At 36.3% G+C, this 19,573-nt stretch overlaps 1 non-coding gene across 1 annotated transcript; it reads right to left on the bottom strand.

Annotated features, from left to right (window-relative positions):
* Positions 1-15,201: 15,201 nt before the first annotated feature.
* On the bottom strand, positions 15,202-15,334 carry LOC126012588 (small nucleolar RNA SNORA51). Its single transcript, XR_007497042.1, has one exon. It is a non-coding gene; the product is annotated as a small nucleolar RNA SNORA51 (small nucleolar RNA).
* Positions 15,335-19,573: the final 4,239 nt, after the last annotated feature.

Below are 19,573 nucleotides of genomic sequence, written 5' to 3'. Positions count from 1 at the left end.
AAAGAGAAGGGAAAAAAAAAACATGCAGGCGTGTAGAGAACTCTGCAAGCTTTTATTTAATCTATCTCTTAATCCTCAGATGGTCCCTGGTTCTAACCCAAGTACCTACCATCTGTCTGCTTCTTCCATTTGCTTCTTCTAGGGTGACTTGTCAGTTTTGATGAAATCTATGACTCCACAGAAAACTAATCCAAACTGACATGTCTAATGAAGAGGTGGTCCCAATACTTGGAAACAGTAGCTTCACAAAGAAGGACAGCTCAACTTTATTGCCTAGGGCAGTGGTCGGCAACCTGCGGCTCGCAAGCTACATGTGGCTTTACACTTTTTGTTTTTTGGATTTTTGGGCCACACCCGTTTGATACTCAGGGGTTACTCCTGGCTAAGCACTCAGAAATTGCCCCTGGCTTGGGGGGACCATATAGGACACCGGGAGATTGAACCACAGTCCTTCCTTGGCTAGCTCTTGCAAGGAAGACACCTTACCTCTAGCGCCACCTCGCCGGCCCCGGCTCTTTACACTTTTAATTTGACTCTTCTGTGTGCCAGGCGGCCACTCCAGGAGTCAGGACTCTGCTCCTAGCCTCTGTCAGTGCGCGCCCTGTGTGGCTCTCAAAATAAATTTTGATCATGGTTTTGGCAAGATTTGGCTCAGTTGAAAAAATAAAAGGCTGCCGACCACTGGCCTAGGGCATTGGGAAGGCTTTAGATTCTTGAATCTCTGTCAAGACTTTTTCCTCTCCCCAACTCACAGCTCTCATAGATTGGTTTGGGATCCTCATTTTCATATATAGTTTTGAAAGCTGGCTTTGGAAACCCACAGTGAGTTCTGTCATTTCTATCAAAATTCTCTAAGCAACCTGTAGAGAACCTGATTTTTAGATCAAGGTGCAGGAAAGAAAAATTTTCAAATCATAGTGCTGGAGCAATGTGCATTTGTCTTTGTGCAAAAAATAATAAATGCATCTTCTATATTAATTATAAATATTTCCTGGATCTAAGTAGAAAGGCCACAATTATAAAAAAGAAAATATAGATAGAAAAAGCCTAGTGGTCTTGGATTGGGCAAATATTTAAGTATGGACCTGAAGTGAAATTACTAAAGGAAATATAATAAAAACATGCTCTATGAAGACACTAAGACAATTAAAGCCTATAAGTTCAGAGAAATCTTTGTAACTCACACATAGGTCATGTATTCAGAATGTATGAATAACTCCAGAACTCAAAAGAGCAGGCTGAAGATATATATAGTACAGCAGAAGGCACTTGTTCTGCATGTGAATGACTCAAGCACATTCCCTAAAACCTATATTATTACCTAATCCCCATCAGGAGTGTGATACTTTATCTCAGAATCATAAGCCAATTCCTGAGCACAGCCAGGTGTGGCCCAAAAGCCAAAAGAAAAAAAAAAAGACAATAGAAAAAAAAGTTATTTAAAAATATGGGCAGGAAGTTTTGCTCTGAAACTTCAAAGAATACAACTGTTGGGGCCGGAGAGATAGCATGGAGGTGGAGTGTTTGCCTTACATGTAAAGGACAATAGTTTGAATCCTGACATCTCATATGGTCCCCCGAGCCTGCCAAGAGCGATTTCTGTACATAGAGCCAGGATTAACCTTGAGTGCTGCTGGATGTGACCCCCAAAAAACTAAAATAAAATAATACAACTGTGGAGTAAAAAAGAACACGAAGCACTATCTGTATTTTCTGGCTTATAGGACGACCCTTCAACCCCTGAAAAACTTCCTAAAAGTCTTAAATTAAAAGTAAGTTACTTCTTAAAAGTAAGAGGGAGGCAGATCACTCGTCCCTGAAGGTGGATTAAGTTTCAGCACGCCGTATACCGGCATATAAAACGACTCCCGACTTTTAGGAAGTTTTCATGGGTTGAAGGGTCGTTTTATACGCTGGAAAATATGGTACAACTGGAGAGTAGAAAAAAAACACGAAGCACTATTCAATATTATTTATTAGCCAATGCTCAAAAATTCCAAATGACAATACCCAAAGTTGGTGAGAATGCAGGGATATAAATGGTCTTAGATGTTGTTTATGAGAATGCAAGTGGCAAAGTAGACTGTCAGTTACTTTTATAGCTTCAGTTGTACCTATTGTATAGACCAATAATCCACTTCAAAACAGTTACCTTAGAAATAATCAAGTGGAACTTTACCTTCAATATTTTCTACAATGTTTATGGAAGTTTTGTTAATATTTGCAAACTTCTAGAAATAAAACTCTTTACACTGATAGATGATGCTTCTTTGATGCAATAGGAAACATGAACAATCAGGATGAATGAACTATTGATGTGCCTATGTCAGGGGAAAAGAACAGCAACCAAAGGTCAAGGGAAAGGAGAGGAGGTGATGGCTAGAGGGGCACTTGATAGTGTGGTATGAGTATTGGAAGGAGGTGGTGGGCTGTGGTGAGCTTTATACATGCTGAGAAGGTGTGAAATCTTTATCTCAAACCAATGGTAAGTCAGTACCATATAATTAACAATTAAAAAAACAGGCTTGGCCCACTGATGTCTTCAGATTCTTGAAATTTTAATTTAGCTTTAGGATAAGGAGTATAGTGCTCAAATGACAACCTATTTCTGTAATTTGAGAATTCAGCATCAGATTTTGGACAGTATAGGCAATCGATTTGCATCTTTACTCATTTGTGATTTTTGAAAGAGAGCCTGGAGAAAAAGCAGAGGATTTTTGTTTGCAATCCCCTGTGCCACATGGATTTTTATTAAGGAAGCTCACAGAGAATGTTGGGGCATAAAATGGAACTGTACATCTACTTTTGGTCTGTGGACCAGGCTCTCAAGTCTACAAAGAGGTTCACAGGCCTGGGCGGGTGGTCATTACTAATTTAATAAGGAGCCTTCAAAGCACCTACAGACAGAAAGGAATCTGAAGTTACACATGTAATAGGCAACGTGCACAAAATACTTAGTTCTGTTCTTTTTGAAACCTAGAGGACAGTTATTAAAATTGTATGGCTCAAATTAAAAATTAAGATTAAAATACAAGATCAAAAGAATCATTTTTTCCCCCTCAGCACTATTATGTATCAGCTTTTTGAATAGAGAGACTCAATACTCAATGGCATGTCCTTTCCCTCTAGAGAGCCAGATTAGAACAAATCAGAAGTGACTAGAGAAACTTATCTTTCTGTATTTTTTAAAGTGGAAACACTTTTTTTTAATACTTTAAAATATAGAGTGTAATTGTCATCTCAGGGCATAAATGCAGGTCAAATTAGTTTATGAACAATTTTGGAAGAAAAAGGGAGAAAAAGGGGGGAAGAAAAGACAAGATTATCACATTCTCATTAATGGCATTCTTCGAACTCTGAAAAGGACTTCATTTCATGACACAGCTAACACCTGAGCAGAAGTGAATGCTGTGTGAAGGTACTCACAGATATAACTTCTCTCTCTTGCCTCTGACTCTAAAATTAGGTAGATATTCTTGGTGTGGTGGTGTGGATGGTTCTGCAGTGGAGGCCCTGTAAGGAGTCTTGGATGATTTTGAGTTTATCCTTGATCTGCCCACTTCTCACACTGAAGCAGAAGTACTAGAACAGAACAAAATGTGTTCAAAATGCAATGATGGTCTGGACCTTGTATTTCATTAGCTGGAGATGCTCAATGCAATTCTTCTTTCATTGCAAAGCCTTGTCTATTCCAATTGTTCAAAATATTGAGGACTTTTCACACTAGGCTCAGAGAATAGCATATGGCCCCAGAGTACTTCTCTTAGAGAAAAATTATTGGACCTAACTTATTAGTTTTACCTGAGTAACAGAATTTGTATGCCTGCAGTTAACTGACAGTGAAGTTTACTATAATCCCTGTAAAAAAGGTGAAGATTCTTTGTAATATATCTAGATAAAATAGAATAGGATCTAGACCAGGATTAATTTTTGTTGCTATTGTTATTTTGCTTTGGAATCACAGCTGTCTGTGCTCAGGGGCTTTTTCTGGCTCAGTGCTCTGGAATTATCCTTAACTGTGCTCAGGGAATCATGTAGGACTAGAAATAAAATTCAAGTTCTCACACATGCAGGCCAAGTGCGTTACCACTGACCCATATCCCCAACAGTTGAACCAGATGTCTTGCCAGGGTGAAATAGGTTTACAAATATTGGTGCCCACAAAATAGGCATATTATGATCTAACTGTGAGTCACAATTATTATTGTTTACTGTGTGACTGGAGTGGTACATAGTGGAACATAGCTCTAACATACTTTATGTAATTTAAATATTGCATATATTTAGTTTTTCCACACATTTAAGCAGTTTAAGTGATAGACAATCTTGATCTGGAGTCCCAGTTCAGATTTCTGTGTGTAGAAATGCTTAGTTGTGAAAATATGGAAAAGTCTCTTTAGGCCTTAGGCTCAATTTTTCTATTCTGGAGGTAATAAGAATGATCTCCAGGTAAGAAATACACACACACACACACACACACACACACACACACACACACACACACACACAGCAGTTTGTTGTTCTCAGAACAAATAGAAGTCTGTGAAGGGTACCTAGCTCAAAGTCTGCCAGTAGACAAAGGTTCTCACGTAAAATAAATTCAATCCAGGTCACAATATTAAAATGAAAGTTAGCTAATCTCACTGTAACTATCCAATCAAATATCATGTGACAGATAGTGAGCACTTACACAGTCTCATTGCATGAACAAATGCATGATTAAAATGGGAAATTAAAGCCAAACACAAAGACCTTATAAATTCTAACTATTTTAGGCCAATGGTATTTTAATTTGAAATTTGATATAGCATGGAATTTTAACACTGATTTGAAAACATACATGCTGGAATAAGAGAAGGTGATTTTTTTTGTTAAGTTTATTTTTGATCCACACCTGGAAGAGTTTGGCTCTGTACTCAGCAATCACTCTTGGCAGGCTTAAGGGAGACCGTATGAGAAACAGTGGATCAACTCTGGTCAGCTACACACAAGGCCAGACCCACTTTACTATCACTCTGACCCCAAGAGGTGATGTAATGTTATTGTTCTATTTCAGTGGTTCTTTGTTCCAATTTCACATTAAAACTACTGGGGGTGGGGGAGGAGGAGGGCATTGGTGGTGGGAATATTGCACTGGTGATGAGGGATGTTCTGTTTATAACTGAAACCTAACTACAAAGATGCTTGTAATCATGGTGCTTAAAGATTTATATTAAAAAAAAAAAACTACTGGGAATGTTTTCAATATTGAACCTGCTCCAGAAATTTTGATATACCTGATTTAAGGTAGTATTTAAGTATGTTTTTTCTTTAAAATATCCCATATTATTAATTAATAATTTAGGTCAGATACTTACAATAGTTTTAGCATTTACGGTTTTGATGTATAGTTACTTCAACTCATCTCCACCAACAGTCAAGTGCCTAAGACCCCCACCAATATCCTCCAGTTACTTCCTGTCTGTCTCATTTGTACCTTCTCAGCAATTCCTCCCTCTACCTGGTGTTTTTTTTTTTATTTTGATCATAGTGGCTTACATATTGTTGACAATGATATTTTATGTACATATTTACATAAAATCAGGGGGGATTCCCATCACCAAATTGTCCTCCCTACACCTCCGTTTTTGTCCTACCACCCATATCCTCTTCCCTCACCCCCAGGGTAGCTAGGATATGTGGTCTCCTCTGTATCTAGCCTATTGCATAGTAGTCTTGCGCCTGTTTGGTCCTGGTGTCTCCCTTGTTTCCCCCTCTAATTGGAGGGGCAGGACTAGCTAGTTCAAGTTATGTGGTTTTGTTTGAAGGAGAGAAAAGTAATAAACTGGGGTAAAAGTCTAATACGCCGAAAATAAGCGGAATTCTTCCAGAGGCTCTCAACATCGGTTTGAGAAATGAAGGAGAGAAAAAAGGTGAAACATTCCACCAGTACAAAAAGAAGTGTCAAATATCCCGTGAGGACTCCAACAATAAACACAAGCACCAAAAAAAAAAACCCCACAAAAACAAACACAAAACAAAACAAAACAAGCAAACAAACAAACAAACAAAATGCCATGGTCTTGATATAGGAAACATGGCATAGCATACAAAGGAAGAACAGAAAGGAAGAGAAAGAATAAGTATAACTGGGGACAACTTCAATTATCACACCCAAATAGAGAAATTGACCAAAAATAGATAGGTAAATAAAAATAATAATAATAAATGAAAATAAAATAATATATATAAAAAATAAATAATGTTTTGTGCTTTTTGTTTTTTTCCCTCCTGCCCAGGCACAGTAAATATTGGGGTCATTCGAAAAGGAATTCACTTGGCCTAAGAGATATGGGGTTTCTCCACCCTTGGAGTGTATTGTCATGGGATCAACTATAGACTCTTTTCAGGATCATTTACTCTCCCGGTGGTGCTTTTGTGGTGTTTGTAAGACCTCTGCTCTGTCCTGGGTGATACTATCAGGCCTCTGTGTCTAGGGATCTCAGTATCTGCACAGATCCTGCGGTGGGAGTTATGATGAAGTCAGTCTTTGTGGTTCTAGAAGTTCTGTTCCATCAGTGTCATTTTAATTCATCTTCTGTGGTTGGTGATCTTGGTCTTTGCACTGAAGCTAGGATGGCACCTAGGACAGTGTCTTTCTTTGTGCTTTCAGAAGCCCCATTCCGTTACAATGGTCTCTGCCAGACCTTTGAAACTGGGGATCATGTTCATTGTGCAGATCGTAGTTCAAACCCTAGGTTAGGGCTTTTTTATTGGTCCCAGGCTGTATACAGTCTGGTCATGGTTCTAGCAGCAGTCACCTGTAACTCGAGATCTTGGCTTTTGGGCCTTCCAAAGGGTGACAAGTCTTCTGATTTTGTCTTGTCGTTAGCTAGAAAGGTAGGATAACCTTCACTTAGGTCAAGTTGTTCCCATTTTCTTCGTTGTCAGGATGTCATATTAGAGCTGGCATTTGTTGGTGACCTCGCAGTATTGCAGCTGTCCCGGATGGGATTTGTTTCCTGTAGCAGTTGTGAAGAACTGTGCCGTTCCTGTGTCTGGGATTCTACCTGGTGTTTTTAATTCTGTAATCTTGGGCCAAATATTTGTTACCATTTGCTAATGCTCATATTTTGTTTCTCTGTGTACTACTGATGAGTAACATTTTCTAGTATTTGAGTTTCTTCCTCTCACTTACTTCTCTTAATATGATGCCCTTCTGTTCCATTCAAGTTGTATGAAATGGAATGATTTCATTATTTTTTACTTCTGAATAGTTTTGGAGTAAAGATGAACTTCCCTGGCCAGTGGAATAAAATTGAGAACAATGATATGACCCCACCACCAGATTTATGAATAGTTAAACTATGACAGAGGAACTGGGAACATGAAGTGAAGCAAGTAAAACCTTTTCAACAAAGTGTTGGGAAAATTGGATAGCCATATGCAAAAAATGAAATTGAACCCTATATCTCAGGCTAAATTCTAAAGTTAATTTAAAGTTGATTAAAGACCATGGTGTTGTACCAGCAGCCACAATATACATTGAGGAAAATATCAGCCAAAGCATTGAATACTTTTAGCTATTAATAAAGCATAAAACAATTAATGACTGAAAACATTCAAAGATTAATATTTTATGATGAAAAGATGATCTGAAATGTAAATTTTATCATGGGCTGTTGTGATATTCTTTTATGTGGCATTCATCAATGATTTCCTGCTGCTAGAATTGAATCCTGGAAAGAAAAATTTCAGTGCACTCTATATTGCTGTGTTGTTGTTATGATTTCACAGTAGTTCTAAATACATATTGGTGTGCAGTGCCGAATTTATTGGCTTTTTAAATTATCCTTGCATGTGCATTATATGAAAATGAGAAAAGCAAAGTGGACTGCAAATGTGCAGAAGGCTGAATATCTCAGATGGAGCCATATTTTAGTCTCTAGTATGTGATTTGGCATCTGCTTATATGTCAAAAAGGAACTTTGTGAATGTGGACAAATGTAGAGTTTGGAAGATGGGCAATTTTCTAGACTCATTTGATTTGTCCAGTGTAATCACAAGGATATTTCTGAGGAGTAGAGGAGACATGGGAAAATCAGAGAAGGGAATGTGATGACACAAACTGATTGGAATGGTGAAACTCCTAAGACAAGAAAATTCCAGCAGCTCCTAACAGCTGAAAGAGAAAAAAATGTATTCTTAACCAAACTCAAAGAAAATTGATTGATATATTCCTTAATGCAAGCCTCCTAAATATTAACATTCTGATTTACAGAATTATTAAAAAATGAATTGTATGTTTCCCTTTTCTTTCATTGGACATTATTGTTGTTGTTATTGTTGAGATGACTAAGAGACACACACTGTTGGTTGTGGTGAAAGATTCCAAATAATAGTGTTACCAAGACAACATTCAGCATTTTCAAATGTGATAAGGCTGAAATTCTGAGCCTCATTCCAGCAATACAGATGCTCTGCCTTTGAACTACACCACCTGGTCCTAAAATGTTTTATTGTTTTATTGTTTTATTGTTTTATTGTTTGTTTATTTTGGGGCCACACCAGGAAATACTCAGGGCTTACTTTTGTTTTTCACTTAAGGATCACTTCTATCAGGATTCAGGGGACGCTATAGAGTGCCAGGGATTGAAACCAGCTTGGCTGCATGCAAAGCAAGAATCCTACCAGCCGTACTCTCTCCAGCCCCAAATATATACATATATATTTAAAGTCATAAAAACATTTAATTTATTAGCACAGCCACATGAAACTAATCTTTTCAAAAGCAGAGGAATATTAATTGTTTTTTTTGTTGTTGTTGGATTAGATGCCCCAATTGCAAATGGCAACCTAATTATGCAACAACATATACATCCTAAAATACTGCAAATGCAATGCCTACTGAGATGAGCTTGCTTCTAACTCAGTCCTTTGAGATTTTAAGTCTCTTGCAATGGACAGCTGTAGTCTTTCATGCAGCTTCTAGCTTTTGTCTCTTAAAGTCCAAACACATGTATCAAACAGAGACACGCAAGTGTGTGATTACTTTTTCTCCTAGTATTTCTCTGTACTTTGAAAGAAAAGGCCAAGTCAAGCAAAACATAAAATAGAAATCTAAGGTAGTTATACAGATCCCCATTTCAATGAATTACCTGATAAAAAAGCAAGTTGTCCCACAAAAGACTATTATATGCAAAAGATACTTTAACAGCTAGAATTTTGAAGACATAGTTAACCAATATTAACATAACTCATATATACACATATATGTTCATATATATTTCATTTTCTGGATTTAGTTCTCTCTATTCTAGTATGGGCTTTTCTAATAAAGGAAAAATTAAATTTAGTTTATGAGTGGTAGAACATTTAGCTTGCATGTATGAGGTCTAAAAAGCAAAATTGAATTAAGGAAAAATTAATTTTCTAGCCACCAGACCACCAGGGAATGAGGCTAGGACAATGAATTTTATTGCAGATATCAGAAAACATGTTTTATGAAATTCCTGGTAATAAATAATGTAGGACTTACAGGACTTTAGGACTTTTGCAAGTATCATTTTTTATTTTGTTTCTTTTCTTTTTATAGCCCTATGAATATGGCAAGAACATTTTCATAGCAGATCCTTAGTTGTATTTCATTCAGGAGTACAATTTTTTCAACTTCGCCTCTACTGTAGATGCTTATGATTACTCTTGTTTTAAATAAATTTAAAAATGTACTTGTGGTGAAATTTCTGGGACATACAACAAAACATAGTCTCTTTTCTATAGTTGAGTCCATTTTTCCTCTACCATTCTATCTGAGTTGGACAGTCTTGTTTTTGATGCTATTCTTTGAAAACTCATCTGTTCAACAAGTGAATGACTAAATCACTAAGGGGAAAATATTTAATTTCTAAAATTTTTCTTACAAGATATTTTTGCAATATTTGTTTTTTCCTTATTTACACTTCTTGAAGTATCTGCAAGTAAACCAAAATATTAGAGTATATGGATTATTTTGCCTTTACCTCAATGCTTGAAGTTATTATTTTTCTTTGTATAAAATGTTTTTATATCCTATCAAACAAGACTTAAGCTCACTTCCAGTGGTAGGTAAGGCTCAAAGCCCCCTGGCTTAACTATTTATATTATTTTAAGGACCATAGAAATGGATGGATTATCATCAAGAAAATGAAAACAGTTTTTAGAACTACTTTGCTTAGAAAATTGAGCCTTTAAAAGCATTCCTTCTTCTCAACACAAAGTATTATATGGTTTAAGCTCCTGTTATTTTGGCAAAGAGCTTAGAAGTCTGACTGGCCAGCATGAAAAAGCAGCAGAGCATTAATTGAACAGATTTGAAATAATTGAGTTCTACATTTGTTAAGAACATAATAAGGATGTTATCAAAGTTTCACATGTGGATTGTTCAGTGCAAAGTTACTTACAAAAATAATTTATCTTGATGCTAGGAGTGAAAAAATGGTACAGATATGCCTTAAAATTCAATAGAAAATTAACTACAAAAAATGATCCACAGAATTTTTTGCCTTTTTATAGAAATATCTTCTGACAGGCTACAGTTATCAGTTTCTAAAGTTGTATTTCATTGGAGCAAAATTGATGAAGATACAAGGCATTATATAAATGAATGCAGAAAATTCCATTTCCTGATAGGAATCAAAAAATAGGTATGAGATCAAATGAAATAAAGAGGGAAATGGGAAAAGGAAAATGAGAAACGACAACAGTGTTTTCCATTTATCTAGAAAGTGAGATGGGCAGCACTAGAGATGGATTCTAGGATAAATAACAAGAAATTACAATGTAAGGGCGTTGATTTTATTCAGAATAATCTGGTCAACATGCTAGCTACTTTAATTTAGAAATATTCTCCATCACCACTTTTCAGATGGCAATATATACTTTGATTAGTTAGGAAGCTTGGTTAGCTCATGACTGACTCTGCTTCATTCCCTGATAATTGCATATTGTTCCTCAAGTACTGCCAGGAATGCTCATTGAACCCCACAAAGATCAGGAATAAACCTTGAGCACCGCAGGTATGACCCAGAAGCTAAAAAAAAATAGCTATTGTTAAAAAGAATCAAATACTTAAATCTTTTAAAAGTTCGTCAAAAGATTTTATAATAAAAAAGATTTTATAATAAATACCTGAGTGTCCATTATATACCTTCAATTGTTTCTTCTTTCTCTGTAAAGCTTTAAAAGATGTATGAGAGACTAAGCACATTTCTCTCTGCTCAGAAAGTTTCAGGTAAGGGATAAGAGACTAGGGCTTGAGTGAGTGGAAAGGCAAAGGAGAGATGCAGTATTGCAGATAGAAGAGGTACAGCTGCATAGAATACAAGGTGGGAGACCTTGAGTTATTTTGCAATAATAAGAGATTTGATAATCTGTACTCAAATCCCCACTGTGAATAAATAAATCAGTGCACACACAGACACAACATAAGCCTTCTGTTCTCACTGTTATAGACTAGGTTTTGTTCTTACCACCAAATTCATATATTGAAATACCAATCTCCAGAATGATATTTGTTTGAGTAGAAAGGCTACTATTTTTATTTTTATGTTTCAGTAGATCTCTATGGATCTTATTTTCTCAGTTGAGGAAGACTGGAGGACTTCTAGACAGCTAGTAAAGTTAAGCATTTGATGTTGTGTGTTTTATTTTTGAAAAATCTGTTGGATGCCCAAGAACCTTATATGCCCAGACTATAGTAAAGTATTTGGTGCAGTGTGTTTTACATATCTTAGTTGTTGTTCTGATTTTTGGATTATATCTGGTGGACCCAGAGTTTGCTCCTCAGTATAAACTCAGGAATCACTTTTGGTGGGTTTGGAGAACTCTATGGGGTTACAGAGATTGAATCTGGGTTAACCATAAGCAAGGCAAGCACCTTACATGCTGGACTAATGCTCCAGCCTCTACTTTTTAAAAATATATTTATTTAAACATTACAAACATGCTTTAGTTGGGTTTTAGTCATAAAAAGTACACCCCTCTTCACCATTTATTCCTTTCCACCACCAATGCCCCCCATCTCACCCTCTCCAACCCCCTGGTTGTATTCAAGACAGGCATTTTATTTCTCTCATTCACTACCATTGTCATAATAGTTGTTGATGTAGTTATTTCTCTAACTGTATTCACCACTCTTTTTAGTAAGCTTCATATCATAGGCTGGTCTTTCCAGTCCTCATCTCTATTGTCTCTGGATATTATTACCATACTGTCTTTCATTTTTCTTAAATCCCACATATGAGTGAGACTATTCTGTGTTTATCTATCTTCCTCTGACTCATTTCACTCAGCATAATAGTTTCCATGACCATCCCCCTATAGGAAAATTTAATGACTTCATTTTTTCTGTAACCTCATAGTATTCCATTGTATATATGTGCCAGTTTCATTTTTCACATATTTTTATTATTAATATCTTTATTTAAACATCTTGATTACAAATATAATCGTATTTGCGTTTCAGTCATGTAAAGAACACCCTCCCTTCACCAGTGCAACATTCCCATCACCAATATCCCAAAGATCCCTCCTCCTTACCCCACCCCCGCCTGTACTCAAGGCGGGCTTTCTACTTCCCTCATTCATTCACATTGTTATGATAGTTCTCAATGTAGTTATTTCTCTAACTGCACTCATCACTCTTTGTGATGAGCTACATGTCATGAGCTGGACTTTCCAGCCCTCCTATCTTTTGTCTCTGAGAATTAATGCAAATAAATGTCTTTTATTTTTCTTAAAACACATAGATGAGTGAGTCTATTCTGTGTCTATCTCTCCCCCTATGACTTATTTCACTCAGCATAATAGATTCCATGTACTTCCATGTATAGTAAAATTTCATGGCTTCATCTCTCCTGATGTCTATGTAATATTCCATTGTGTATACGTACCAAAATGTTTTTAGTCATTCATCTCTTGAAGGACATCTTGGTTGTTTCCAGAGTCTGGCTGTTGTAAATAGTGCTGCAATGAATATAGGTGTGAGGAAGGAATTTTTGTATTGTATTCTTGTGTTCCTAGGGTATATCCCTAGGAGAGGTATAGCTGGATCGTATGGGAGCTCAATTTCCAGTTTTTGGAGGAATCTCCATATTGCTTTCCATAAAGGTTGGATTAGACAGCATTCCTACCAGCAGTGAATGAGTTCCTTTCTCTTCACATCCCTGCCAGCACTGCTTGTTCTTGTTCGTTGTGATGTGTGCCAATCTCTGTAGCATGAGAGTACCACAGTTTCTTTAGTAACTGTAACTCAAAGCCAGAGAGATAGCTCAAAGGGCTAAAGAAGATACTCTGCATGCAGGAGGCCTGGGTTTGATCCCCAGCACCACATGGTTACCCAAGTGCCACTGGAAAGGAACTCACAATCTACAGCTAACAGATCTGGGAGTAATTCTCAAACACCGCTGGGTGGGTGTGACCTTCATCTCCCCAAAATGAGGCTCAATGACTGTGATGATGATGATATGTAGAGTTCACTATGGGCCAGGAAGCGTTTTAATTTTCAGGACAGGTGGGTATTTTGAGCAATTGTATTTTGATGGCTCAGGATATAGTGAGCACAGGAGGCTGTTTTTGCCTTTATGCAAATCGACTTAAATTTTGAAAGTTCTGGTTTGAGGTACAAATTCAAAGTCTACTCACTTCCAGAGACACGCTTATGACAATATCTCCCATATGAGGTTCTCTAGGAACTATATGAAATTTAAGAAAAATTCTGAAAGGTTTTGAAAAGGACAATATCCTCAATAAAGGTAAAGAAAATGAAAAAAGACCGGCAAGAGAGACTGGGAAAGAACATCAATGAGGAAAGAAAAGAATCCAGAAGATGTCTAGGATGTGAAGGAATACATGTATTTCATACAAATAATGATTGAGTGAAATGTTCACACAGAGACACTATTCCAATTCTCTTCTTCTGTGTCAGTATGGTATCTCAAGAGAAGTTTCTCCACTCCGCTCCAAAATAACTAGTCAGTATTGGCTTCGTAATCCTATTTCCCATTAGCTGAAGTACATCAGTTAAGGTGCTAGCTTTGCATACAGCCAGCCCAGGTTCAATCCTTGGCATAGCATATGGTACCATGAGCACTGCTAAGTGATCCATAAGCACTGAGTAAACCCTTAGCACAGCCAAGTGTGAAATCCCTCCTACATAATTCCCCATTAAAAGAAATTAATTATGATTATTTGAAGAAAATATCTTATTTCTGATTACTACAAGGCAGGAAAAACTCAAGATGGATCAAGAATATCAAGAGTCAAAATCAAGAGATAGAAAGTGAGAATCTGAACTCCAGAATACACAGGAACAACTTCCCCTAGCCACAGCTTGGACATTTAGTGAAATAATTTAGAGAAATAAAATAACAGTAGTAAAGGAGCTTAGCCCTGAAATGAGTCCATAAATCTGAACTGATATAGCTAAATGAAATAGAGATCTCTTTCTCACATTTTGTGTTTTCTCCAAACAACTCCTGTGGAAATACTAATGGATTTAAAAAATAGATCATTTAGCAGTTGTCATGATAATCATTGATTCTGGAAAGAAGTAGTAATTATTTAATAGTAAATTATTTAATAGCAACTTTCTTTCATTCACTCATTTGTACATCCTTATAGAGGTATGAAAATGAGTGGGTGGAAGTTTTAAAAGTATAACAGTGTTTGCATGACTTAAACTTATCTCCTTATAGGAGACTTACCATTTATAAAGAGTAAAATACCAATTTTACAATTTTTACTTTGCCTTGGAGAATCTTGGAGATATTTTACCCAGTTATTCCCATGGGGACTAATCAACAGAATGTAACTCCTAATATGATGCTGTTAGGAGACTTTGACATCACCTTGTAACCTGGGAGATGCTTCGCCCATGTCTGTAGCATGAATTGAATAATGAAAGATCAGGTAAATCAGATTGCAGCATATTCTACAAATAAGTGGACTTTAGTCTTTCACAATGCCAAAGTCTTATGCTATAGATATTCAGTGATACTTTGGATTAAAGAGCACTAAGCTGACATGATAACTGGATATAATTAAGAGCCTTGGATATAATTATGCTTTAATATCATTACTCAAACACTTGTAAAAAATCTGAATCAAGTGTGTGGATGAGATAATAGACTTCTGGTATTGTTAATTTTTATGTTCTAGTAACTTGATATGTCTTTTTTTTTTAATTTTTGTCCCCCAATTCACAAAACATACCCGGCAAGGGGCCTGTGTTGAGGTGTATATGGGGTGCCTTTACTGTACCTCCTCTTTCTATACAGCCAGTGTAAAGAACACAGCCTGTGGTAAGAATTGGGAGGCCTTATCTTACCTTTTATTTATTTTATTTTATTTTTTTTTCTTCAGGGCAAACTAAAGTTGTTTTTTTTTAAGTAAGAATTTATTTAAAGGACAAAATTGATTAACATAATGAGGTAAACTAATATAACATAATATAGTGACATAACATAACATATAATATAATTGATATAATAATAATACATGTAAGACAAAGAAAGTTTCTGATTAAAAACACAATTTTTTTTTCATAATGGCTTACATATCTTTCACTGTAGTATTTTGGGTACATATTCACATTGAATCAGGGGAATACCCATCACCTAATATGTCCTCTTCCCAATCAAAAATCAAAAATCAAATATGCTGAAAATAGGCAGAGTCCTGTCTAGAGGCTTCCAACCTCAGTTTGAGAGAGGATGTGAAAAAAGTAATTGAAATACCACAACAATACAAAAAAAATATCAAATTAAATAACCGATAAGCACTACAGCAATAAAGACAGGCACCACACAATAGTCTCGGTTCTGAAATCAAATCATGCTCAAGTGCAAAAAGAAAGAAAAAGACAAAACAAAATAAAATAAAATAATATTGGAGACATCAATAAGAAACAATAAGAAAACAATACAAAAAAATCAATGAGACCAGGAGTTGGTTTTTCGAAAAAATAAATAAGATAGACAAACCATTGGCAAAACTTACCAAAAAAAAGAGGGAAAACACCCAAATCACTAGGATCACGAATGAAAGGGGAGAGATTACAACAGAACCCCAAGAAATACAACATATCATAAGATCATATTATGAACAACTATATTCAACTAGGCTAGAGAACCCACCAGAAATCGACAGATTCTTGGACAAACACCCTCTTCCAAGACTGGAAAAGGAAGACCTAGAAACTCTAAACAGTCCAATCACTTCAGAGGAAATTGAAGACGTAATTAAAAGACTCCCTAAGAACAAATGCCCAGGCCCAGATGGATTTACAGGTGAATTCTACCAAACATTTCAAGAAGACTTATTACCACTGTTCCATAGGCTTTTCAAAACCATAGAAAAAACAGGAATCCTCCCCAACTCCTTTTATGAGGCTAATATCACACTCATTCCTAAAGAAGGCAAAGACACCACCAAAAAAGAAAACTACAGACCAATCTCACTAATGAACATTGATGCAAAGATACTTAACAAAATCTTAGCAAACCGAATCCAACACCTCATCAAAAAGATCATACATCACGATCAAGTGGGATTCATCCCAGGAATGCATGGTTGGTTCAACATACGCAAATCAATCAACATTATACACCACATCAACAACATGAAGGACAAAAACCACATGATCATATCAATTGATGCAGAGAAGGCGTTTGACAAAATCCAACATCCATTCATGTTAAAGACACTCAGCAAAATAGGGTTAGATGGCACCTTCCTTAAGATAGTTACAGCTATTTATGAAAAGCCTACAGCCAACATTATACTTAATGGCGAGAAACTAGAAGCATTCCCACTAAGGTCAGGAACTAGGCAAGGCTGTCCACTCTCTCCACTCTTATTCAATATAACCTTAGAAGTCCTAGCAATAGCAATCCGACAAGAGAAGGGAATCAAAGGAATTCAAGTAGGGAAAGAGGAACACAAGCTAGCTCTATTTGCTGATGATATGATGATATACATCAAAAACCCTAAAGAATCCACAGAAAAACTCCTAGAAACAATCAACCAATACAGTAAAGTGGCTGGATACAAAGTCAATACACAAAAGACAGTAGCGTTTTATATACAAACAATGAAGTTGAGGAGAGAGAGATTAAAAATACAATTCCATTTAAGATAGTATCAAAAAATATCAAATACCTAGGAATCAACCTTACAAGAGAAGTGAAAGATCTATACCAGGGAAACTTCAAAACACTTCAGAAAGAAATTGAAGACGATCTAAAGAAATGGAAGAACATACCATCCTCATGGATAGGTAGAATTAACATAGTCAAAATGACTATTTTACCCAAACTGCTATATAGATTTAATGCAATCCCTATCCAAATCCAGACACAATTCTTTAAAGAAATAGAACAATCAATTATAAAATTCATTTGGAACCATAAAAGACCCAGGATAGCTAAACACATTCTGAAAAATGAGAAGTTGGGAGGCATCTCCTTACCTAACTTGAAACTATACTATAAAGCCATAGTAATAAAAACAGCATGGTACTGGAACAGAGACAGGACCTCAGACCAGTGGATTAGAACAAAATTCCCAGACATAAACCCCCAGATATATAGCCAACTAATATTTGATAAAAGAGGCAAGAATATGAAATGGAACAAAGAAAGCCTATTCAACAAATGGTGTTGGTACAACTGGAAACTCATATGCACGAAAGTGAAAATCGACCCATATCTCACTCCTTATACAAAAGTCAACTCAAAATCAAAGATCTGGAAATCAGACCTGAATCTATAAAGTTTATCGAGAATAAAATAGGCAGAACACTCAAAGACCTTTATATCAAAAGGGTCTTTGAGAATGGAGCACCAATGGCAAAAACGTTAGCATCAACTATAAACAAATGGGACTATATCAAACTAAAAAGCTTCTGCATGGCAAAAGAAACCCTACTTAATGCAAGAAGACAGCTAACAGAATGGGAAAAAATCTTTTCACTTGATATATCAGATAAAGGGCTGATATCTAGAACATACAAAGCGCTCAGAAACCTGAGCCCTTCAAAACCAAACGAAGCCATAAAAAAATGGGGAGACGAAATGAATAGACATTTCTCTGAGGAAGAGAGAAGGATGGCCAACAAACACATGAAAACATGCTCACCTTCACTCATCATCAGGGAGATCCAAATCAAGACAACAATGAGATACCACCTCACACCAGTGAGGTTGACTCACATCAAAAATAATGGGAACAACCTTTGTTGGAGAGGATGTGGTATGAAAGGAACTCTCATTCATTGCTGGTGGGAATGTCCCTTGGTCCAACATCTATGGAGAAAAGTCTGGAGAGTGCTCAAAGAACTCAGAATTGAGCTGCCATTTGACCCAGCAATTGCTCTCCTAGGCATATATCCCCAAGATGGAAGGACATTCATCCCAAAATACGTATGCACCCCACTATTTATTGCAGCACTCAGTATAATAGCCAAATCTTGGAACCAACCTCGATGTCCAACAACAGATGAATGGATCATTAAGATGTGGTACATATATACAATGGAATATTACATGGCAGTTAGAAATGATACAATCACAGACTTTGCAGCAACGTGGATGGACCTAGATCATGTTATGTTAAACGAAGTAAGTCAGAAGACAAAAGAAAAACACAGAATGGTAGCACTATTCTGAAACACCTAGAACACATAAAAAAACAAAAAAATGACATTGAAGAAGCATAACTGCTAGAACCACAAAGAAAGACTTCATAAACTCCATTCCCTGATCTGCACAGCCACCAAGATCTCTAGAAACAGGTCTGATTTTACCATCCAAGATAAAGCAGAAGTCTTCCACACACCACGAAAGCAGCAAGAGGAGAATAAATGATCATGCAAGGAGCCTAGAGTTAATCCCATGATAGTATACTTCAGGGGTGGAGTAACCCTGTATCTCCTAGATCAAGGGAATTCCCTCTACAATAACCCCAATAGTTTCTGTGCCTATGCAGGGGGATAAAGAGAAGGAGAAAAAAAAAAAAGCACAAAACAACCATTTTCCCACGTTTAGTTATCGATTGATCTATTTTTTTGACGTCTTTATTTTGGTGTGGAGATTACGGTTGATGTCTCCAATATTATTTTATTTTATTTTGATATGTCTTAAATATATTTGATATGCCTTAAGATACATGACTTAAATTGGTCGTACATTGAGTAGATACTGTTCATGCTTGTTAAGTGTTCAGGATCACTATAGCTAAACTTACTCTGATTTAAATAAGAGTACAAATTGGAGACTGTATCATCATGAAAATATTGAATATTAGCTTTTTTAAGATTTGAGTGCTCAGGGCCTCAGCAATACAAAAGATTAAATGATTGTTTTCAAGGGGCCTAATGCTTTGGAAAGAAATGGGTGCAACATGAAATTTTGTTTCAGTTTTTTAAAGGTATTTTCTTGATTTCCCCCTTTTCATATTTACTTGTCACATATTTGCTTCATCTTTGAAATGTAATAAACAATTAATTCCTTTTCTTAGTACTTCCCCTGATTTTGTTGTACAGTTTATGCCTCATGAG

The sequence above is a fragment of the Suncus etruscus genome, chromosome 6 (genome assembly GCF_024139225.1).
Source record: "Suncus etruscus isolate mSunEtr1 chromosome 6, mSunEtr1.pri.cur, whole genome shotgun sequence".
NCBI classification, from domain to species: Eukaryota; Metazoa; Chordata; class Mammalia; order Eulipotyphla; family Soricidae; genus Suncus; species Suncus etruscus.
The sequence above is the reverse complement of the archived record's forward strand: the minus strand, read 5'-3'. Positions and strand labels throughout refer to the sequence as shown.